This window comes from Amblyomma americanum, chromosome 6 (genome assembly GCF_052857255.1).
Source record: "Amblyomma americanum isolate KBUSLIRL-KWMA chromosome 6, ASM5285725v1, whole genome shotgun sequence".
Lineage (NCBI taxonomy): Eukaryota > Metazoa > Arthropoda > Arachnida > Ixodida > Ixodidae > Amblyomma > Amblyomma americanum.
In genome coordinates, this window is record NC_135502.1 from 183859684 (window position 1) to 183884087 (window position 24404).

Consider the following 24404-nt stretch of genomic DNA (forward strand, 5'->3'; position numbering starts at 1 on the left):
TCTATGCGAGAAATGCTTTTTGCCCCGGAAGACCTTGGCGCCAGAACGGAGTACAGAGAGGCGAACCTAAAAGAAATTTGGAGGTTTTCAGTCCGCAAACCCCTGCAGTGGCACTGTGGTGATGGTGCTCCCGGCTCTGCCGGGCTTACCGGCCGTGGTGGCATTTCGACGCTGGCGAAATTCTACAGGGCAGTGTAGCGTTCGATGTCCGTGCACGTTAAATAACCCGAGGTGTTTGAAATTGCCCGGATCCCCCACTACGGCATCACACATAGCCTTAGTTTCTTTGGGACGTTAGACACCAAAAAACGAAACTTCCAGTCCGCCATGGGGTACGTCCTGCGCTGCTGCAGGAGTAGCGCATGCAGCAATGACGTCTTCGTGGCCCCGTGGTCGGCGAGGCTATCGCGCGGCTTGAAGGCGCCAAAGTTTTGACCTGAAGTCCGAGTGGCACAAGCGCAGTCGTGGTGGCACTTCTTAGCTGTGCGACGGCACCGCGTGAGCTGCCGCCGTTACATTGTTCACGCGAACCTATAAAACCGGTTCCTTAGCTCAATTTATCAGCACAGCCAGTAAACAGCTCTAAATTTTTGTGCTTCGACGTGGTGCTCGGCTGAAACATTGACAGCGGCCTCAAACCGCGGTGAAAATTTCCCAGCGTTCTGTGCAGAACTTGCTGGTACAAGCCCTTCTTCCTCGGCTCATGGCGAGCGCTGGCCGTGCGGGTTGCCATACATAACAAGCGGCAAATAAGCCCGGCGCACTGTCAGTCATGAAGAAAAGCTACAAAAAGGAGAGGTAGCTGACGAGGGATGCCCCCAAAAACTCGTGTGCAATAAAAATTGAAAGTCGAGGAAAGGAAACATCGCAGTATATGCCTTAGCGAAAGTATCAGCCTTAGCGAAAACTAATACGTTTGGAATATACTTCGGGCAAATTATAATATATTTTAAACATATTTTTTATTCATGAATACACTAAAATATGCCGGAAATAAGTTACGGAAATTTTATGCTTGGCATTCGAAATATATTCTTAAAATTTGTCAAAATTACTTCACTTAAAGCATGCTTAGAGCACGTTTAAAATGCGTGAAAAATTATGAATGCGGTTTTAACATCTTGTCATTATATTGAAAGCTTACTTTCGTAAATATGAAATAATGCATTCGAAGTATACGTCACTTTAAAGCATGTTTCGACCACATTTCAAATACGTGAAAAAAATATGAATGCGGATTTAGCATCGTGGATGAATAAAACGCACATTCGCCAAAAATGGGTTTTAAAATATGGCGTTTCGGGACCACTACGGGTCCCTTGATTTTGTTGTGAACAAAGCACCCGTAGTCCCGAAACGTCATATTTTAAAACCCATTTTTGGTGAGTGTACATTTTATTCATCCACTATGAATCCCCCTCGCCATACAGGATCCTGTCGAACCCTTGACTACGGATTTAGCATCTTTTCAATATATTAAATGTGTACTTTCGTAAATCAGAAATAACTGCATTCGAAGTATACGTCACTTAAAGGATGTTTCGAGCACGTTTAAAACACGTGAAAAAATATGAATCCGGTTTTAATACCTTGTCACTATATTAAATGTGTACTTTTTTAAATTTGAAATTACTGCGTTAAAAGTATACGTCACTTAAAGCATGTTTCAAGCACGTTTAAAACACGTGAAAAAATATGAATGTGGTTTTAGTATACCTTGTCAATATATTTAAATTGTACTTTTGTAAATATGAAATTAATGCATTCGAAGTGCACGTCGCTTAAAAGATGTTTCGAGCACGTTTAAACCACGTGAAATATATGAATGCGATTCTAGCATCTTGTTAATATATCAAAAGTGTACTTTCGTAAATATGAAATAATGCATTCGAAGGATACGTCATTTAAAGGATGTCTCGAGCACGTTTAAAGCACGTGAAAAAATATGAATGCGGTTTTAGCATCTTGTCATTATATTGAAAGATTACTTTCGTAAATATGAAATTAATGCATTCAAAGTATACTTCACTTAAAGCATGTTTTGAGCACGTATCAAACACGTGAAACAATATGAACGCGGTTTTAGTTCCTTGTCAATATATTAAAAGCGTGCGCTTGTTAATATGAAATTAATGCATTCGAAGTATACGTCACTTTAAAACATGTTTCGACCACATTCCAAGTACGTGAAAAAAATATGAATGCGGATTTAGATTCATGGATGAAAATAACGTACATTCGCCAAAAATGGATTTTAAAATATGACGCTTCGGGACCACTACGGGTCCCATGATTTTGATGTGAACAAAGGACCCGTGGTAGTCCCGAAACGTCTTATTTTAAAACCCATTTTTGGCGAGTGTACGTTTTATTCATCCACTATGAATCCCCCTCGCCAGAAAGCATTCTGTCGAACCCTTGACTACGGATTTAGCATCTCGTCAATATATTAAATGTGTACGTTCGTAAATATAAAATTACTGCATTCGAAGTATACGTCACTTAAAGGATGTTTCGAGCACGTTTAAAACACGTTAAAATTATGAATGCGGTTTTAGTACCTTGTCAATATATTAAAAGTGTATTTTTTGTAAATCCCGTGTTAGAAACCGACAGGGGCGGCTCAATAGCCGAGCGCCTGAACCTGTGTCTGCAATAATCAGCATCTGGTTTTAAGAGGTTCAACATTCGAAAGCGACGTAGGCTTTCTGGGACGCCGAGGTATAGGCATGTGGATAGTGTCGAGCACCTGGGGTTCTATAACGTCGACTGACATCGCACAGTACACGGGCCTCTAGCATTTCGCCTCCATCGAAACTAACCAACCTGATGCTTAATGCCTTATGAACCGGACCGTACCAGGAGCTTGGAGAAACGCCAACATTTTCCTAATTGATATGAAAGGAGGCGTCAAGATTTAAAATTTGCAGACCGATCAGCTTACTGTCCGTTTCCTTCAAGGGATTTACTAAGGTAATCGCTAATAGAATCAGAGGAACGCTAAACTTCAGTCAGCCAATTAACAGGAAGGATTTCGAAAAGGATACTCGACAATACACCATATTCACATTATCAATCAGGTGATAGAGAAATGAGCAGAATATAACCAACCCCTATATGTAGCTTTCACTGATTACGGGAAAGCATTTCACTCAGTGGAAACCTCAGCAGTCATGCAGGCATTGCGGAATCAGCATGTAGAAGAGCCTTATGCGAAAATACTGGAAGATGTCTACAGCAGCTGCACGGCTCCCGTAGTCCTCCATAAAGTCAGCAATAAAATTCGAATAAGGAAGGGCGTCAAGCAAGGAGACACGATCTCGCCAATGCTATTCACCGCCTGTTTACATGGGGTATTCCGAAGCCTGAATTGGGAAACGTTAAGGATACAAGTGAATGGAGAATACCTAAGTAATCTGCGATTCGCTCATGGCATTGCTTTGCTGAGTAATCTACGGGTTTAATTGCAACGAATGAACGATGACAGAGCAGAACAGTGGATATAAAAAATTAACATGCATAAAACCAAGGTAACGTTCGACAGCCTCGCAAGGAAACAGCAGTTCACAATTAATAGCGAGGTGCTGGAAGTGGTAAAAGAATGTCTCCTTAGGGCAAGTAGTGACCGCTGAACTGGGTAATGAAAGGGAAATAACGAGAAGGGTAAGGATGAGGAGGAGCGCATATGGTAGGTTCTTTCAAAACATGAAGGCAGTTTACCAGTATCGCTCGAGCGAAAAGTATGCAAAAGCTGCATCTTACAAGTACACACCTACAGTGCAGAAACGTGGAGGCTAACGACAAGGGTTCAGCTCAAGTTGAAGGCAACACAGCAAACTATGGAAAGAAAAATGATACGTGTAACGTTAAGAGACCGGAAGCGGGCAGACTGGGTGAGGGAGCAAACGTGTTAGTGACATCCTAATCGAAATCGAGAGGAAGAAATGGCCTTGGGCAGGGCATTTGATGTGAAGGCAGGACAACTGCTGGTCCTTTAGGGTAACAAAGTGAATTCCAAGAGAAAGTAAGCGAAGCAGAAGGCGGCACAAAGTTATGTGGGCGAATGAGATCATGTTTGCGGGGATAGAGTGGCCGCAGCTAGCAAAAAAACAGGGTTAAAGCCGTGCGTGAGGCCTTTGCACTGCAGTGGACGCAGTCAAGCTGATGATGATGATGATGATGATGATGATGATGATGATGAAATGTGACCGCCGCGGCCGAGATGAACCCGCGTCTTTTGTGTCAGCAGCCGAGCACTACAGCCACTGAGTCACAGCGGCAGCAGCTATGTATGAGCCGTCGTAGATTACGGTACGCCTCTCCTGCGGTACACTTAATGCTTACACCTACTCTCGACGACGAAATAGCCTGCGAATTTTTTTTTCAAATGCAATTTGTGAGCACTGTATATTGCTTTTATTGTTCAATATAAGTTTTTGTTTTGAATACATTTTCCTCTATAAGCGCCTCTTCCTCATGTAATGCCCTTGTGTCGAATTCTGGGCATTCTTCCTTTTTGCCACGAGCAGCTACCGAATGGATCCTCCCCGCCTCCACAGTCTCCATTTATTTATTTATTTATACAGCATACCCCTAAAGGCCCTCGAGAGGGTATTACATAGGGGGGGGGGGGGGGCACAGGCAGATGAACAGAATAAAACAAAACCACAAATATAAAACAAGAAAAGCAAAAATAAGGCACTTCGCATGACATAAGTAAGCAAAAGAATCAAAAGAATGGCACCGCGGCAAAGAACGAAGATTACTGCAGTATTAAAATTATACAAACAGAACACTAATGCAATGAATCATTTAATAACATACCCTGCAATAACATACCCTCTAAAGGAAGCCATGAAAAAATAACAATGTATGCGAAGAGTTAAGCAGTAGTTATTGAAGATATAAGATTAAAATATTTATCAGGATCAGTGGTGGTTGTGATATGTGAAGGCAGAGTGTTCCAGTCAGATATTGTGCGTGGTAAGAATGAATGCGCATAGTTAATTGTTCTGCACGTGAAACGCCTAACTTTAAAGGGATGATCGCGGCGGTCAAAAATCAAAGGAGGCAAAGAAAAAAGTCGTTATGAAGTGATGGATGATGATAAAGTTTATGAAAAAGTGATAGTCGTGCAATTTTGCGGCGGAGACATAAATCCTGGAGACCTGCGCGTTTCTTTAATGCTGTGATGCTGGTGTTACGTGAATAATCGGAGTAAATAAAACGAACGGCGCGGTTCTGCAATGATTCAATGTTATTTATTAGGTAAGATTGGTAAGGGTCCCAAATAGCCGAGACATATTCGATTTTAGGTCGAATTAGTTTGGTATAGGCATGGACGCGGAGGTGAGGAGGAGCATGCTTTAGGTTATGTTTTAAGAGACCTAATGACCGATAAGCAGATGTAAGCATAAAGTTAATATGGTGGTACCATGCTAAGTCTGAATGAAGGTGAAGTCCTAAGTACTTATACGTGGTGACTAGCTCGAGTGAGCTATTATTTAAGGAGTATGCTGTTTGAATTTGAGACATTCGGTTAGTAAAATACATAATTTAGTTTTTGAATTATTAAGTTGCATAAGCCAGGTTGAGCACCATGCTGTTACTGAATCCAGGTAAGATTGAAGGGATTGGCAATCGGTGTTAGAATAAATTTTGCGATCATTTACACACTCATCAGCAAAAAGTCTGATATGGGAAGAAATGGAATCCGATAAATCGTTGATAAATATTAGGAAAAGTAAGGGGCCAAGCACACTTCCTTGTGGGACGCCAGAGTGTACTTGAATGAAAGACGAATTGTGGTTATTGACAGCTGTAAATTGAGACCTGGAAAAGAGAAAACCTTTAACCCATGCAATGACAAGAGGGTGAATATTAGATTCAATGCAAATGGTAACTGCGCTAGAGACACGGACAAAGATAGAAGGACACCACGAACGCTCGTGGTGTCCTTCTATCTTTGTCCGCGTCTCTAGCGCAGTTACCATGTGCATTGAATCTAAAGATCACCAACTAGCCCAGCTGTCTGCTTTAAAGGTGATTATTAAGCAGTGTTAGTTTCATTAATAACCGGTTGTGAGGTACTCTTTCGAAAGCTTTAGAAAAATCAAGAAATATGCAGTCTACTTGAATGCCAGCATCAATCGATGAATGTATGTCTTGAATGAATCCGGCAAGTTGCGTTTCGCATGGGTAGCCTTTACGGAACTCATGTTGATATTTAAAGATAATGTTATGTTCTTAAAGATAGTTAATTTCCTGCGAGTGTATTACGTGTTCAAGAAGTTTGCAAACAGTGCTAGTTAATGAAATGGGTCGGTAATTTATGACGCCATTCACTTCAAGATCGCGGTTCAAAGTGCCTTATAATATTTATTTATTTTTTCTGCAAACTAATGTAACGAACTCACCACTCCTTTATGGGGACCCTATGGGCCTTGAAAGTATGCATAATAAATAAATACATAAATAAATATATGCCTGAAAGGGCCATTGGTAAATAACGAAAAAGTAAATAAATGGTGCGCTCTTCTTGCGTAGAGTGCGCTTGCAGCCTCATGCGGCGCCTCCTCCTACCTCTTTTTGTGTGCAGTAACGACGAGTCGGTAGACAAGCGGAAGCGTCCGCTGCGGTTCTCGGGCCAGCAGGATATCCAGCTCCTGCGAGAGGTGAGTACCATCGTCCGCCCACTGTAAAAACGGGACTTGTTGGCTTAGTCGCTTTGCCCTTCGGCTGCCCAGAGCTATAGTCGGATAGGACTCAAGAACGAAGCGGGTTTTGCCCGACAAAGTGCCCCCTTTCAGCCAACGGCGCCGGCGTGGCAATGCAGTGAGCGGCGCACAATGCAGGAAGGGCACTGTCCTCGACCATGGAAGGAGAGGACTACCCCCTTTTATCTGCCCTTCCCTCAACTCTCATGCTTTGAGGGTAATAAGAGAGTAACTACTCACTGGCGTCCACCCAAGCGCTTGGGTGGTAGCCAATGAGTAATTAGTCCCTTATTACAAATCTACTCCACTTTGGGGGATTCCCCTAAAGATTTGACCAACGCTATGAGAGTCATGAGAATCAGGCGGCGCCACTGGCTGGAAGGGGGTCTTTTGACGGGGAAAAGCCGCTTTGTTCTCGAGTTCCATCCGTCTATAGGCTACGGGCATTCGTCGGGAGCCGCCGCACTAACTCAGCAGCCAGCGCCACCCAGCGATCAGCGGTGAGAGTTTTGCAGGATTGCTGCTCCGGCGCAGGTGACGTAGCAGACTGGGTAGCATAGCCTGACAGTGAAAGCATCGAGAGAAAGCTTCCGAATAACAATAGTTTGGACAGTTTGCGAGAGCCAAGAGGGCTTATTTGTGAGCTTTCTTTCTTTTTCGTCACAAAGATCGTTTAAAATGGGTTCGCCCTTTTTGAAGCAGAAAAAGCTGATATGACATGAAAGAACTAGCGTTGTCAGGAGCCCGAAACCACAGTGAAATGTGTGCCCACGATAATCAACACCTCGCTGTGCTTCCTAATAATAGAAGCTTGTAATTCTCTGATGTGAGTTTATTTTATGGCTGTTTTTAGAGATTTCTAGCGCGGCTAGTGGACCAAGACGGTAGCACGTGGCCGTTGCAACCATTGCGCTGTGCTTGACCGCACTTGCTGTAAGGTCGTACACTATAACAAATAAAGGCCCAAAGAGGGCGCGTTGTCACGATTTATGCTACATGAAGACGCATGGACTAACTATGCACTCTCCTATCACCCACGTCGAGGTGGTTAGTGTGTTTCGAAAAAGCTACACCCTTTTTTACACTCTTAGAACCAGCTCCGTTCCCCCTGCGCGAAGACACTGTACAACAAAGCATGCACCGCCTCCCCTCTCGAAGACGGCTCTCTCCGGAAAGCAAGGTGGCTGGGTTATTTTGAGCACATTTGCTAAGAGCTATGCTGGCTTCGCCTAGCCAGAACAGGTAGGCGTGATTCATCTGTGGACAGACGCTCCCCCCCTGCATTGATCAGTCACTAACGGCGCTAGCGAAACTGACCGCGCCTCCTCGCTTCGGCAAGGGCCCAGAAAGTGCTAGCACTGAAGCCCGGAGCGTCTTCGGGGAAGAAGACTTACAGCGATCTCCGTCCCATTTTCGCCTAACATGGTCTGCAAAAATGCCGACCACGTTAGGCTTGGCGCATGCCAGAACTTCACTGGGAAAAGGTGCATGGGTCGCGATCGGCCATGAAAACCGCCAGTCATGCAAACCAGTAATATAATAACTAATATTCGGCGCATGTGATTTCATACTTATGATTTGGTATCGTTTTAAAAAGCAATAAGTCGGCAAAGACCGATGGCATGATGGGTTCTGTGTCACTCCGTTGACCAATTGCAGCTCTCAGAACGAAATCAACATTTTAACGCTTCACTCTAACAAGCCTACAAGAGGCATGAAAATTATTTCATTGGTAATTTCGGATTATAATTAATCTTTTATTAAGGGAGTAATAAGAGCTTTAAATGGAGCCGCTTTGCTTCACAGCTCTATTCGTTAGCGTTGGTCTTCATTTTGTAATAGCGTATAATAAAAACTCCAGGACGCTTATTTACCCCCGTGCATTTCCAAATAACGTCGCTGCTTTTCGAGAAAACCATCGTTATGGCAGGTGTTCCTTGAGCAAATAAAGCGACACAGTGTTACACGAAGTTAGCACTGCGCGCTGTCATTAGACACAGAGACACGAGCCAAATCGTATCTTCCACCCGCCAAGAATGTCCTCGATATTGTATTGCGTTGCTCGTTACAGTCGGTGGAGTCCTGACTGGAATATCAATATTCGTAGACGAATAAAAAAACAACTGAGGTTAACGTGCATAAAAGTTATTAAATCAAAAGCTTACGAACGAGGAGTTTGTTGACGCATTAATTTTATGTTAACTGGAGACATGTTGCACTCTGATATTTTTGCCGCCTTTCAACAAAAACGAGCCGCACTCGGTGATAAATGCGTCATCCTCACCATTAATTTGTTTAGACCACTTTTACTATGACACCAGCCAGGTCTCAGAGCTATAGTTTTGCTCATTTCTCTCAAACTCCTCAACGCAGCGTGAAGACATTTAGACGTTTCCTTTCCAACAAGTTTACGGATCCTTTCTCTCGACACTAGACAGCAAAGCCCACAGTAATCATTTTTCAAGATAGCTGCATTTCCTGATCATGTTTTGGCGTCTAGAAGCGTTTCACACAGAAGCTGTTCGATTTCAGCGTATTTTAAATTGGGAAAAAGGGATCGAGGCGACCAAAGCAGTTTAAGTCTATTAAGGACCTCTCTTGCGGCTATCTTGCACCATTTGCGCTGCACGCTTACCAGAGCAGAGATGGAGTTGATTCTCTCCAATTTTTTAATTACTAGCACTATGAAAGCATTGAATTCAGCAACAAACCGGTTGCCACAGGAAACGGTAACCATGGCGCTAATATTACGGCAGTGCACTATGAATTCTGATACAGCTTTTCATGGGTCAGGAAATAAATTTTTCTTTTAAAAGGTAATGATAAGCACTAAACAGTACATTGCACTGGATAGACGCAACCCAAAGGCCCAAGCTCGAAAATAAATGAAGCTTTGGCGTCTAAACAGACAGGCTTTCCTTCATCATCGTAAGTTGCTTCGGAGGAATGAGACTTTTATCTTGTACCTACAAATAAAACTGACCTAGAACCCACATTCTGTCGCACTGATGATACTATCTTTAACAGAAACATAGATTCAGTGGCGGTTGTTCCCTATCTTGAATAAAATGAAAGCGCGCATAATACACGGAATCGTCCGGGCCGCCTGTCGCTTGAAGCATCTGAACACGTGCTTGGGCCGGCAGAGCGCTGGCAGTGGTCAGTTCCTGCTCAGTGGAACCATTCTTGAAAATATTTTGAGAACTCCGCGTACACTCAAGCGATGAAATGTGAGAACTGCTGAATCAGCAGCTGTCGACTGTTCAGCGTCATCTTCCTCAAAAGTTAAAATTTTTTCAATACCCTTTGTTTGCCTGAAATTTCTTAACACTCGGTACGGGTTTACTGAATCCATATTTCTATAGCTGTATCTTTTTCGATTGAGATGAACTAGTTTGAAACAGAGCTGGTTTTTTTTATTTCTTCGAAATCTCCTGAAGCCTGCAGTTGATAGTCAAAAAGAAAGTTAAAATTCCATATCAGTATTACAAACTGTTACTGTATCTGACGTGGCATCGATAATGCTCCAGCATTTACATCGCATTTTTAGCCAGTTCTATCAATGACTTCGAAGTACAGGAAGGCAAATTTATTGCCAGTTATCTCGCAATGCCTTCCGTATGCGCAAGTAAATGAGACAACAGATTTACGGCAACCTCAGCGTTTACCCATAGTGCGTAATAGCTTGCTACCAGAAAATCTTCAAACGCATACCTCAAAGAAGATGAGGAACAGTGGAGACAAGAGAAGCCTCGCCGCGCTCGTTGTCCTTGAGAGCGAAAGAGCTGTGGATGCGCCGAAAGTGCAGAAAAATACGTGTCACATAGGCACAGGGGCGCACGCAAAAAGAATGCAAGCAACCCGCACATTGCAAGCACCGAAGGCTGTCGCTCCGCACGTAGGCGGCGTTGCCTTGGAACACTGCTGGGAAATATGTTGGGAGACGTTCCCTCAGTCAGAGGAGAAAAGGAAAGAGGGCAAGCGCGGCTGCCTGCCGAACAAAAGTAACGCACGAAGCAGTGTCTTTTTTTACATTTTGTACCTTTTCCCTTCGCTCTTTAAGTCGCGTGCCTGTCAATTTGGATTCGCTATTTGTTCCCCGGGTGTCGGAGACGGAGCCGCTATATACCACACTTGTCGTAGTTGTTGCAGATTGCTCTTTGTGCGTGTCACGGCGCGCGTTCCTCTTTTTGTGTTCTACATGCCGACGTGCGTTGTGAATTAGGTTGTGCTCAGCGATTAACTGATCGTGCACGCTTGATCGATGTGTGACGCTGCAGTGAGCGACATCTCTGTTAAAGAGTCTACGTCTGAAAGAAACAACGCGCGCCAGATCTTGGCGGCGAGCTCATCGTGCGGATTCTTTGCGCCAAATTTCAACCGTGCATGTAAGTGACCTTTTTTTTGATTGTACGTGGTTTTCACTTGCCATCAAATTATGGTGTATTAAATAACGATACTTTATCATGGATTGTGTGCGCAAGCCACTAGTTGTTGCTATTTTTTGTTTTGAACCGGCTGCGTGGCGGCCGGAGACAGCCGATTCGGGTACAAAGCACGACCGCAGCGGCGCAATGAGCAAGCATCTTTCTCATGCTTTCTTTCGCTGCAGGCTGTGATCCTTCGTTTCCTCCGCGCAAGAATATTGCCTGTCGTCTCTTCAACGCAACGTGTTTGTCTCTGCTGACGGCCATTCAGGATGAGGCATGTCCAAAGCACAGAAAAGGGCGAGTAAATTAGTGTGCACGCTTCTGTGGCACGTACTGCGCGGCAGCGCTATCTTCTACCGCAGCACTGTATCTGATTCTCATTGCACTGTTAACGTGTTTTAATTTTTTCGCTAGAAGACAAATCCAGCTGCCAGGCCGCTTTTTTTCTTCCTTCGTGGGTGAATGGACGGTGTCAAAATTTTTTTTAGCATGGAGTAGAAAGCAAACAATATAACAGTAAACATGGAACGTTGACACGCAAGAAATCAGCAGCTCATTTGCGCTCTACGTTTCCTAGCGTGCGGCCATTTTCGCGTAAACCTTGCAATATTCTTTGCTAACCCAGAGAGTGACTTATCATTCAAGCAGTTTTAGTGTATTCGAATGGAAGATGCGTGTGCGAATGGTGTTAAGTTGATGTAACTTGCTCTGCACTCAGGCTGAGAACTAATCGTGAAAAGTAGACTTGTTTAGTTATTTTGAGAAGTGAAAAGGTCTAGGCTAGTTTATGACTAAACGTTCGATCATAAAAGCGCACAGACTGTCCCCTCTTTTGTGCTCTCGTATTCTCTTAAGTTCAGTTCATCGTTTAATCCTTGTGGGAGAGTGTAGACTGAAAGTGCAGTTCCTAAGCTTCTGTTATGAATATTTTGAGTCTCGTAAGCAGTAACAGTATAGTTATTTCTTCCTTCTGCAGTTGCTGTTGATAGACGTTATGTTAATTTTGTTATGCTGTTAGCGACAATTCAATGGTACTCAGCTATTTAGTTGTAGAAATTTTTCTATGCTTACTGTGTGAGCAGATGTCCGGTATAAACTTGGGCACTGCGTCAATTACGCCTCTTGTAAATATGTTCCAAGTGGTGTAATGAGTAAAATGTGGATTCAAGGTTTGTAGTTTCCCATTGTCGAAATATTCCTGTTGTTTCTTGAGATGCTGCCATTAACGGTTTAAAGATTATACAAGTTATGACGAACTGTTACACTAATGGCATCAATGGTTCCTCTATTGCAGTACACCTGGCAGTAGGAGGAGTGCAAAGGCACACAAGCAATGGCGCTCCTGGCACTAAAGTTCAACCTGCCTTCTTCAAAACCGCACAATTAGTCGAGACTATATTTGTGTGGTATGTATTTTGTTATGAATTGCTTGATGTCCATCAGTGACCATACTATGGTATCTAGCTGCAACTATTCTAATACACAAATTTTGGAACCATTAAAAGTTTTGCAGGACTTAGTAGTAAAGGAATTTTTTAATATAGGTTTGAATAATTGTGATCTCTTTTTATTGCATGTATCAATGCAGTTTTTTTTTGTTTTTTTTTAACTAGGTTTCACTTCAGCAAAGGTTCCATACTAAATTAGTTTGACCAGTGCTGCCTTCATTTCATGTGTGAGAAAAGTGAGGAAAAAAATGACGCACAGCTGTAGTAACCCTTGGCAGGCTGGCATGCAACCAAGCTAGTACGACTAGAATCATTTATGCATGATGTACAGCTAAATGTGATGTGCAGCGGCGTGAGAATGTTAACCTTCTTTGCACTGTGGGCACTTCCCTTTCAGCAGGAATGTGATGTTGACTGATGTGAGCAATTTCCATTAGCTAACATGAACCCATATTAGTTCTGCATTTTCACAATAGAGTGAACTCAAAATTTAATTAAGCTCAGGCGGCCTGCACCTGACTGCAAATATGAAAGGTAACTGTCTTAATAGGCATTATTTCATACTGTTAGTCAGTATTTACAATTTCATTATGCTAAGCATCTAAAAAAATGTTAGAAGTTGCATTTTACTGTTCCAGCAAAATGTAATTTATAAGATTTACTGCTCCTGAATATGTTACAAGCATTAGGTGATGCAGCACTATGTATATAAAAGTCTAGGTTTGTAATGTACTCAAGCACAATTAGTGCTATAAAGGAGATTCTTTTAGGCTGCCTGTGTAGTTAAGGTAGTCTTTCATTGAGGGCTGATCGAGTAGCCAAAGCTTTTTGTACAGGCATATTCTACAGGTGTAGTATAATACTGGTTATGAGCCTGTAGTAAAGGTACCTGTATTATAATGGTCCATATAATTTTGTGTGTTTTATGTCACCTCATTACCACATGAGTGGCGATGACTTCTTAGATGTGTAAGTTGGCCGTGCTATTAATTCACTTTTAGCCCGTAGCTTTTCCTTGTTTTGCAGGAGGGTACCCTAAATTACAAATGCAAACAAATGCAAATGCCTTTATTTCAACATCACGTGACGGTAGGAGTTGCGCTTGAAAAGCCTTATATTGGCCTGATAAAGGAGTGCGCCCCTTCTTTACTGTAATTTATAGTGTATAGCCTTTTGTCATGTCCAAGCCTTGATCCAAGAATTCGAACTGTATGAAAAGGCAACGACAATGGGATGCACCCAGAAATGCCATCACAGGCACAAGCTTCCTGCTGTTCACTAATAGGAATTGAATTCACAGGTAATATATGCAGGGAAAGCAGAACAAAAAAAAAACAGCTGGTGATATCCCTCACTGACACTTAGTCACCTACACTTCCCTTTTAATTCACACCATAAGCTAAAAACATATAGCGGCATCAGAGACCAGAGCTATATTGTTACCAGGGGCTGCATCAAACCTTAGCCACTCTAAAAATCAGACCACTGGGAAGGCAAATTCTCAAAGCAGAAATGAAAATTCGTAGATGATAGAATGGAAATGCAGCAATCAAGAGAAGTGCTGGTGAGGGAATAAGACATGATTTAACAATGAAAGGAAATGATATGAAGAACTAAATGCCTGGGAATGGCGGGAATGATTTGTTAAATTGTATTTTATTTGGCCACCTTTACTAGTTTCTATTTCATACACGTGCTTTTTCATTTCTTAGCAGGGCCCCTCCCTGTAGTCCAGCATCCGGGATGCCTACACTTTGACCATGCAGCTGGAAAAAAATATTCGGGATTTTTGTGATTTCTTAGTACTTTTTTGTTTTTGGCCACAGCTTCAATTTTTTTCCTGAGAAGTTATTGTGCTTGTGATGATGTGAGCATAATCGAGCAATTAGGTAGGTGTCATATGGGACATGCGTTGTGTTTTTCTGCATATATTTTTATTTTGCTTCAGAAGCCTGCACTTGTGGCTCCCTTTGTTCCTGCCTTTTGCGTAGTTTACACTTTTATGCATGAACTCACTAGGCCAATGGCTATGTCGTACTAAGTTTTGTAGTTGGAAAATATATTATACGTTTTCTTTGTGCAGGTCAAATACATGGTACATACTGCCTCCACTTGTATCGTGAAGACTGCCAGGACCATTGCTGTAGTATGATCTAGCATGTGGCAAAATAAATAGGATGCTATATTCTTTCTCCGATTGCTTGATGAATCCTTCGTGTGCATTGTGCAGTAGTACCTGCACCTGAAGCCCAGGTGACACAGCCCATTTCACATGAAAGATTTGTCTCAACATTTCGACACTGCCTGCACTTCCAGAAAGACTACGGCTTACATCATACGGGTCTACTTTAGTCCTTAGTCCTGCATTCAGCGGCTAGGTTTATGCCACACAAGGGTAATAGTACTCTTGTGTGGACAGTATATATATATATATATATATATATATATATATATATATATATATATATATATATATATATATATATATATATATATATATATATATATATATATATATATATATATATATATATTTCACAGTACCTCTTAACTCTTGCGGGGCTGGTTGCCGTAACATTGTGTAACAAAAGTAAAAACAGCGCTAATCTTCACACAAACCACACAAAGACCAGACAGGACGGATGCTGACAGGATAGCGCCCGTCCTGTCTGGTCTTTCTGTGTGGTTTGTGTAGAAATTAGCGCTATTTTTACTTTTCTTACACAATATATATACACATATACCACCAGGTAGTGCATAGATACCGTTTGCAATAGTACAAAAGCTTGTACCCCTAGATGGGTAACATTATCCACCAAGTGAGGGTATACGCTTGCACCACAGGGCTGCAAACTTTGCTCTGTTTATATCGGTGTAAGGTTAATCTTTGTGGAAGTAACTTTGCACCTCTAGATGTAGCATAAATTTACCTGCTAAAGGTACAAACTTGCACCTTTCATGCAAGGTTAGTTTATAGGCTGTCTTCAGTATAACACCTGTCCCTTTTAGAAATTTGTAATGTTATTCCTGGCTGGCTTAAAGTTACTCTGATTACTGCAGTGCAATTTTACGCTATTAGAAGCGTAACATTACACTATATGCAAGACCATAAATACTTAGTCTCCTAAAAACAACGTACCCTAACGACATAAAAGGTGTCAGCTCAGCGACAAGTGACATAATCCCCAAAAAGACTAAGATCACACTCTTTGTATAGACCGTAGTTAGCATATTTCGCATATTTGCCTTTCGAGAGCGTTTAACTGCGGCGCTGTGCGTCTTCAGCGCCCGCACGCAAAAAAAGAAGCGATCAGGGTGCAGCTGTCGCGCTGTTTGTTAAACTGCGAAGTTCTAGTCACGAACCAGCCAATCACGAGCTTAAGGAGTTTCTGCAGGTGGAAGACGTCAACCGAAGCAATGTGTGTTTGTTGAGGATACGGAGGACAAAGAATGAACGAAGCGGGTACGTACTAATTGGCGTCCGGCTGAGGTGAAAACATCCTAAGTGATAGAAGATGCCAGAAGACCAAGTTCCGAGTTGATACCAGCTAAGATAAACTTTTATACCAGTTCAGCCACTCGGGAGACTTTGGCTTGAGAGGACAGGCAAGATATATCTTTGTAACGAGCTATGCCTATCCATTAGTAAAATAATAATACTCTTTCAAGCAATGCAAAAGAAACCGTTGCGGCATGATACAAATATCCCTTTACTCTAATTATGTAGGCGTAAATTTTCAGCACGTGCTCTTGGCGTTGGTTTAAGGCCGGTATTTATTACATTTATAATTGCGCAAGAACTGAATCGGGTTCAACAGACCTGCGAGAATCTGTGATCATAAGAATATAGTTCCGAAGGGATTTTTTTTCTTCCAGAAAAGTAGCAATCCATTAGTGAGAGGTGTCGCTTTTACAAGTAACAGAACCGAGCGGTAGTAGGATGGTAGGTAGGGCTCTCCATTTGCTTTCTGACCGCTTTAAAATTGCTTGCTCTATGTTTTTGAGTATCGTGTGGTGAACCAAACTTCATTGTTGTAGCATTCATCCTGCGCTAACCAGAAAAGTTAATGTGCATTATAAAACGTTTACAGAGGAACAAGCGCGATCAAGCGAATTCACCTCTGAAATCGAGTTGATGGTGAAATGCCACATGTGCATGGCTCTGCCCTAGACAACGCAACAATTTATGTTTAAAATGGGCAGTCTTAACAGACTGCGAATAGAGTAGTGCATCTCTCGCCGCTATATAAATGCAGCCGTCGCAGCTCGCGCGGCGGCAAACTTGTCCTTCAGCCGTGAGAGGCGCCCTCGTCGACGCCGGACTTACGTTCGCCCTCTACCAATAATGGCCGGTTCCACATTGGCCTCAGAGGTGAAAACCGGGACCCTCTTTTTACCTCGATTTACCTGCGCTGAAAACATCGAACTGTACAACAGGCCCGCCCCATTCCGTGCTTTCCCATTGTCCGGAGTGTTGCTCATGGCTCCAAACGATTAATAAGACGCGCTTCTTCTCAGCAATTCTTTTTTATTTTCGTATTACAGAAAATTATGAGCATATTAGAAATTACATTTTGACTGCTGGTAAATTTTCAATGTTAATTGTCGAGAAAATTGTTGTCTAATATATATTACAGTTTCTTCTCAAACATGGAAAAAGGCTTCGCATTTAGGAAATTTTGGCAGAAGGCTTCGTTCCTACTGGAAAGCTACTGGTCTAGACATATTATAATTTTTTTTTTGCAAATCGCATATTTTCGTCCTGAATTTCTGCGATTCAATGTTCGTTGACATATCTACAGTAAGAAGAAAATATCTTAGACGAAGCATAAAACTCAAAATTTTGCAACACGCAATTTCGTGAGCTGCAAAATGGTCGCAGGAGCGCAGCAAAGTAGTAGGCTTAGGGTGCTTCGATGCGCGCGCCCCCCCTTTTAGGGTGTAGTCACCCTTTGAACCACTCGACGCCGCCTAAACCGGTTTTCGCGCGCTCACTTCACCTTTGCGTTCCCCGCGTCGACCTCGCCGCTCTACACTCGTGCGGGTGTCACTGCTGCGCGCCGGCATTCGCGCGCCTTTCATCGCCGTGCAATGCCTGGATGTTGTGTTCCTCAGTGCTCCAACCATTCGAGAAATGGTTGGAGCATGTTCCACTTTCCAAGAGACCCGAAAAGGAGGCTTCTGTGGCTGGTCTGGATCAAGTGTGACAAGTGGCAACCGACGAACTCCTTATGTGTCTGTAGTGTAAGTGCCGCATGTTGGTTCAGTGCTGTTTTTGTTGCGATTTACCGCTTTTGCGTTTAGCCAGCTATGTGTAGCACAACATTTTTATTGGTCAGATGTCATTTCCGCACCATTCGTTTTGCTCGGCTTAAAAAAAAAGGCAAGCTTCAGCGCCGAACCGCCCATTGCCTGTCGCTTCCCTGTTTGCATCCGAAATTGCATGTCGCGCAATGTTTTCGCTCGTGATTGCGTACCAAACGTGCTTTCGCCGCTTCTGTTCATTAGAAAATAATTGCCTTTATGAGGCGCTTGTCAGCGAACCGCGGCCGGCCCGAATCAAGGCACAGAGGACAAGAACAAGCGAGGGCACATACGCCGTTGCAATTACTGTGCATCTGGGTCGTCTAGGAGCCAATGCGGATTAATTTACTTACAATTTGTTTAGTTTTTGACACGTATGCTGCGTTGGGTAGTGTGCGCTTACTGTTATCCCGATGCTTCGTCCAACGACGCCGCATTAGGTCAGTAAATGAGATTAACAGAATATGTTATGTGCAGATTGAAGCGCTCATTAGAGTAATTCGACTTATATATTTGGACTACTTTGTTTTCTTGAGTGCTTTGTTCATTGTTTTCATTCTCGAGAGGAAATGTGGGGCTGATTACAATGAAAAATTCATCTGCAGGCTCATTTCGAAGACATGAGTTTCGCACAAAACCGCGCGGACGGACGGAAGAAGCTCAAGTCCAATGCTGTCCCAAAGGTGTTCCCATTGAGAGGACAGATAAGTGTTAATCTTGGTGTTTGTTGCCATGTTGCTTATCGCCTTGTCGTCTACATTTGAAAATCCTGAGTGAGGAAGTGGTTGGTGTGCATGCATATTAAATTTTCTAGCGCGTCTTCTATGAACCCTTTTTAAAACTTTGGAGGTCAGCTTCTTGGCACAACAAAATTCCTTCACCCTGGCCACCAAACCAGCTTTAGGGTAAAAAAAGGTGCAATGCTGCAGACATATATAGCATGAACAATGCTGCGTTCTTTTCATTTACACGACACGCTGTCGGAATAACGGGATTAGCACCAGCTTTCACTAGACACTCCTTTTGTTGAAGGGGGTGAAAAACAGCTGCACGTGACGTTTAGGATAGGCCGCCATGGTGAAGGGTCTTTTGCACACCAGAGAAGCTTACTTTTGGAGTTTTGCAGAAGGACAACTATTTTAAATATGTAATGTGCTATTTTCGCTAATTTATCTGCTTCCAGAATTTCCTAAAGAGCGAATGCCACCAAGGGACCATAGTGTGCATGTTCCTGCATTACTCAGTGAAGACGCTGCCCCACAAGGTTCTTCACCACAAGTGAGAAATGTCTTTCCTTTAAACAGGCAAGAATATCTACCAGCAGATTCATCGTCTGACGGAGGGAAAAATGAGACATTGGTGGGAACAGGAAGCAGCAATTCTAGTGAGCAACTTACTTCGACCACCACGGATGTACGGCCTCAAGAAACTGCAGTGGTTCGTGCGACCCAACCTTTTGATTCTGAGGTAGCAGAGCTGATGAAGAAGATAGTAGATCTCACAGCAGCTATTAATAAGCTGAAACAACACCACAAAGAATCCAAGAACAGTGTAAAAAAACTACAGAAGCAGAATCTCAAGCTGCAGAAAGAGGCAGCTAATTTCTCACGAAATACGAAGTTTTTAAATGAAGACCAAATTCGTGCTCTTATTTGAAACAACAATCTTAGCAATTCATGTTCAGCGCAAACAGTAAAGCAAGGCCTAAAAATTAAATTTGCTTGCGCAACCACTGGGTATGAAACGTCCAGAAAGATTGGCTACCCTCTCCCATCAAGCAGAACGTTAGCAAGAAGAATTCAGAGCCTGAAGTTTCTGCCAGGTATCCTGCATAAAGTGATCGACGTAATGAGGTAGAAAGCAGAGGAATAGAGGACGTGGACGACGACTGTGTTCTCTTCCTAGATGAATTGGAGATAGCACTCGGATTTGAACTCGACTGTGGAGAAGACGTGCTTTTGGGGACAACGGCCTTGCCATCGAAGCCTGAAGAGGCAGCCGACCATGGTTTGGTGTTAATGCTAGGTGGAGTAATACCAAAGATGGAAGCAAGTGATAGCCTAAGAATTTACTGGCAGGTACGTTGACGTCTCTGTACTGAAGACATATGTCCTGGAAATAGTCCAGATATGCAGCCGGATTTCTCTAAGAGTACGGATAGTCACCTGTGATATGGGTGCAGCAAACCTCGCTATGTGGAGAGAATTTGGCTTTTCGGGTCACCGCTATTCGACAACTTCGTGCTCAATACACCACCCAACCTTGGACGGGGAGGACTTTTTTCATCTCTGACCCAGCACATGTCCTTAAGAACCTTAAAGGAGAGCTTCTAAGCTGTAAAGTTTTCACGCTAAGTGATTATACAATAAGGAAGAACGAATTGACTTCCTCGAAGGCGAAACTAGAGCATGTACAGGCCGTCTTGGACTGTGACGCTGCCAATGAACCTAAGGTAGCACCAACTTTATCAGAAATCCACATTAGTGGTGGACACTTCACCAAGATGAAAGTCGCAGTCGCTGTCCAGCTCTTCCATGAAGCCCCGCCAGCTTTTCGGTTCCTAATAAAAGAAGGAGTGATTGAACCAGAAGCCGAAACAACAGTGTGGTTAATAGACCTCGTTTCTAGGTGGCACGCCCTTATGTCATCGCGTCATTCCAACATGGCGCTAAGCCGCAGAAACATGACTAAATATTATGCCGCCTTGGACACACTGCGTATGGCAGTAGACACGATCAGGGAACTGAAAATGGGCACTGGATCTCAGTGGAAGCCATTGCAAGCAGGGATCCAAAGATCAACAACGGCTGTCCTTCGCCATCAAGAAGTGCTTCTTGGCAGAGAAAGGTATGAATTACTTCTGACGAGGAGGCTGTTGCAAGACTGCCTAGAAAACTTTTTTGCTGTGGTGCGGCTCATGAAGCCATCAGCGTCCGCCACTTTCTTCATACTCCCAGGTCGACAAGTTACGAACTTGATGACCATGAATACCTTGTCGATCTGCTTGCACACACCAAGAAGGAAGGTACAGAAAACGAAGTCGATTAAATCAATGATTCGGAAATCCTGTTCACGGAAGAGCTCACGTCAACCGAGTGCCGTATCTTGTTTTACCTTGCGGTTTTATTATGAAAGGAATTCTAAAATTCATAACTCGTGCGGAGTGCAATGCTGCCTCCTTGGCAACCCTAACGTAGGTATGCTACCCTCACTGTACTCAAGGAATACGTCAGGGATAGACAAAACCTCATATATCCCGGCAGGGATGTAATGAAAACAGTGAAAAACTATGAAGAGCATTTTACAGCCGTCAATTCATGGTGTAGCGGCACATTTTTTACCATGAAGTCGCCACTTCGTTTTTTGGACGCATATCTTGAAGAGATAGACAAGCCCTCTGAGCAGACTTGCATGGCTCACAAAGAGCGAATAAGAAATATGTTGACTGCTGCGTATGCCAGAGTGAGGCTCCGAATTCATCTTCGCCAAATTTCGAGCCCTCATTCTAGTGGCCACGGAATCAAAACTAGTGCTGGAGTCAGCCTTGTGTAACCGAGCCAGAATATGAAGTTCCCCGAAAACTTAGCTTCGAAGCCTGAATTTTGCATCCATGTATATATGCAGGCACAAATGTTTTGTTAATTACAGTCATCTATTTAACACAGATGTCTACTTTGAAAAAGGCCAATAATGTTCACGTTCCCAATAACAGAAATATTGGTAACTTTATTGTGTTTTCATAACCACTGAATAAATGATTTCATGTTTGCTTGCGTAACAGTTTGTATTCATCTAGGAATGCCGAGATGAACAGGCAAGTGCTTATATTTTAATACTGTTGCAGATAATCGTCTCTTCAAAACGTGCAAAACTAAGACGCTGTGTCATTGACCGCGTATGCACCGTTTCTTACCCATCCATTGCAGTCACTTGTATTGGGATATTTATAGCTAAAATTCTAAAAAAGAACGCCAAACAAGCTGGGACAGAAATCACCCGTTGCGTTTCAGCAATATATTAAACTTGTTAGTTTGAAATCAGCTACGAAAGAAGTTAGCAGAATTAACTAATTTCAATTGAGGGAGGTGGGCTCTAAAAAGATTTTTCAAACTCTCCCCTCCACGCAGTGGTTTGTGTCATTTTTCGAGGGTTCTGTTCGCCCGGAGATTAAACATGCGTAGGAATGACAGCACCAATGGGTCTGTCAATACCCGCTTTGGTATGCAGAATATGCCTTGACATAACCGTCATCGGGATTTAACTCGTCTTAAAAGCGGCTCAAAACTTATTGCGTGCTCATCTGCTTAGGAACGGTTGTTTTCGTCATAGTCTCTCGCAAAACTCGGTAAATAAACGTTTTCAGAAATTTTTTCCCTCTCCTTCTCTAGGGGGATGGTAGCTTGACTCGAGTAAACTAGCTGACGACGCAAATTCATGTTGGGGTTGAGTGCTGTTTAGACGCACCAATGGGTTCAGTGCATAATTAAAGATAGGTTTTGAACTATAGCGGTAGATTCGAGAGAAGCTTCACTGACATAATTGGTGCATATCTTGCATACCCGCTTTCCTTTTCACCGTCGACGCCTTGATGTTGGCTGCTTGTCCAGTTTTTAAAAGCAGAAGGCTCTCGAACAAAATTTACTATTCTATTCTCATGTAAAACAGAAGCGCACCGCAAGACTCCTTATTTTTCCTATTTTAAGCGCTCGCGACAAGCGAGAAGCGAGCAGCCCACCCTCCACGAGAACGAAACCTGCATGCCGCGGGAGCGAGAATGGCGACCGCCGTAGCAGACGACACAGATGTCCTCACTCTGAGCGGGGGCGAGCAATGAGGCACGCTAAACAGGGCCAAAGTAAATAAAACAGTCATGAAGAAATAGTTCCGGCCGCTGACTTCATAGACAGGAAACCGTAAGAGATAAGAATGCCCATTGTTCGAACGTTTGCCCGCAGTGGAGAGCCACCGAGGTTCACCAACGAATTTTTTTATGCAGTGCTTCCCTGTCGACTGCTGCAATAAAACTCGGGAAAGCATAAAAAGTGAGGCGTACAAGCGGATACAACCATTTTCAAAAATTCTATTTTTTGACCATTTTGGTAGATTTCAAAGACGCGTCCCCACTTAAGCCACATGAGTAGCTTTTAGCCCAAGAGACTACCAATTCAGTTGTAGGTGTTTTCAGGAAAATAAATGTGTAAAGATGTACTGTATTGTATTGTACACCGGTACCATATTTCAAGATGTCTGCACATAAGTAGTTGCCACAATGTGCTGAATAAATTTATTTGTGTGAACTGGTATCGTGCTCGCGGATAAGACTATCGTAGAATGTACTGCAGGGGGGGGGGGGGGTAGGGGAAGAGTATTAAGTAACACTCGCGGTTGCACAGGTCCCTGCTCTTGGGCGTGGCTCCTTTCGGGGTTGACCACGAACCGAATGCCTCCGGATGAAGACGATCACCACCCCGTCTGTCGCGACTCGCGACTGTGGACAAGGTTGGAAAGTGGCGGGGCTATCAAGTTTAGCCGAAGCGCCAGTGTAATGTACCATTTTTTTATCGCTAAAGTATAAATTAAGGCGCCGTGAGAAAAACTATCCAACATCCAGTGTCAGTAAATATCGGTTCAGCTGCTCTCTCTAGTTATGTTGAGATTTTTCTTGTCGGAAAATACACATTTTATTCGGAAAAAATGGACTCCAAAACCAGCCCCCCGCTGAATTCAAACACTTGACGTTCATACCGAGAAGGACTCCATGATCGCCGTTTATAAGTGAACAGTGGTGCTTCATAGCCTGGGGGTTGCATGCGAGATATCTAAAAACCGCCGGCGGTCGCGGCACTTGATTTTGTTTTTTGTATTTGCAACTTATTAACTACATTTTGAGTGAAAATAGCTTCTTTGTCCTCGGGCGGCTGCGTTTTTATGGAGGAAAAACGCTAAGGCGCCCGTGTGCTGTGCGATGTCAGTGCACGTTGAAGATCCCCAGGTGGTCGAAATTATTTTGGAGCCCTCCACTACGGCACCTCTTCTTCCTTTCTTCTTTCACTCCCTCCTTTATCCCTTCCCTTACGGCGCGGTTCAGGTGTCCAACGATATATGAGACAGATACTGCGCCATTTCCTTCCCCCCCCCCCCCCAAAAAAAAACAATTATTGTCATTATAACGCAGAAAAACAAGACTTTGTTGGACACACACAAGTGAAAAGCTATTGTCATTATAACGCAGAAAAACAAGACTTTGTTGGACGCACACAAGTGAAAAGCCTATTTTCTATCCTGCTTTCATCTCCTGAACCTTTTTCACCTTTCATATATATCAAAACTGATTTATTTGCTTGACAGTATGCCACTTTCATTTTTAATTACTTTTTTTCATCGATCGCGATACATTAGTGGTGGAGACGAAGTCTTCTTCTATGGACTTCAACTTATAGTAAGTAGTCGATCGATGCAGCCCACCTTAAAATCCTAAAAATTGTCATTAGTGCCCCTTAAACGCT

The 24404-nt window shown here is 43.1% G+C and overlaps 1 long non-coding RNA gene across 2 annotated transcripts in view; it reads left to right on the forward strand.

Annotated features, from left to right (window-relative positions):
• The window catches only part of LOC144095068 (uncharacterized), a 103564-nt gene that overhangs the window by 59149 nt on the left and 20011 nt on the right, over positions 1–24404 (forward strand). Inside the window, exons 2-3 of one of the 2 annotated variants that reach the window (XR_013306693.1) lie at positions 6599–6674; positions 11329–11437. This is a non-coding gene — a long non-coding RNA (uncharacterized LOC144095068). Of the gene's footprint in view, positions 1–6598; positions 6675–11328; positions 11438–24404 lie in introns of those variants that run through there. The other variant, XR_013306694.1, reaches the window with a different exon arrangement.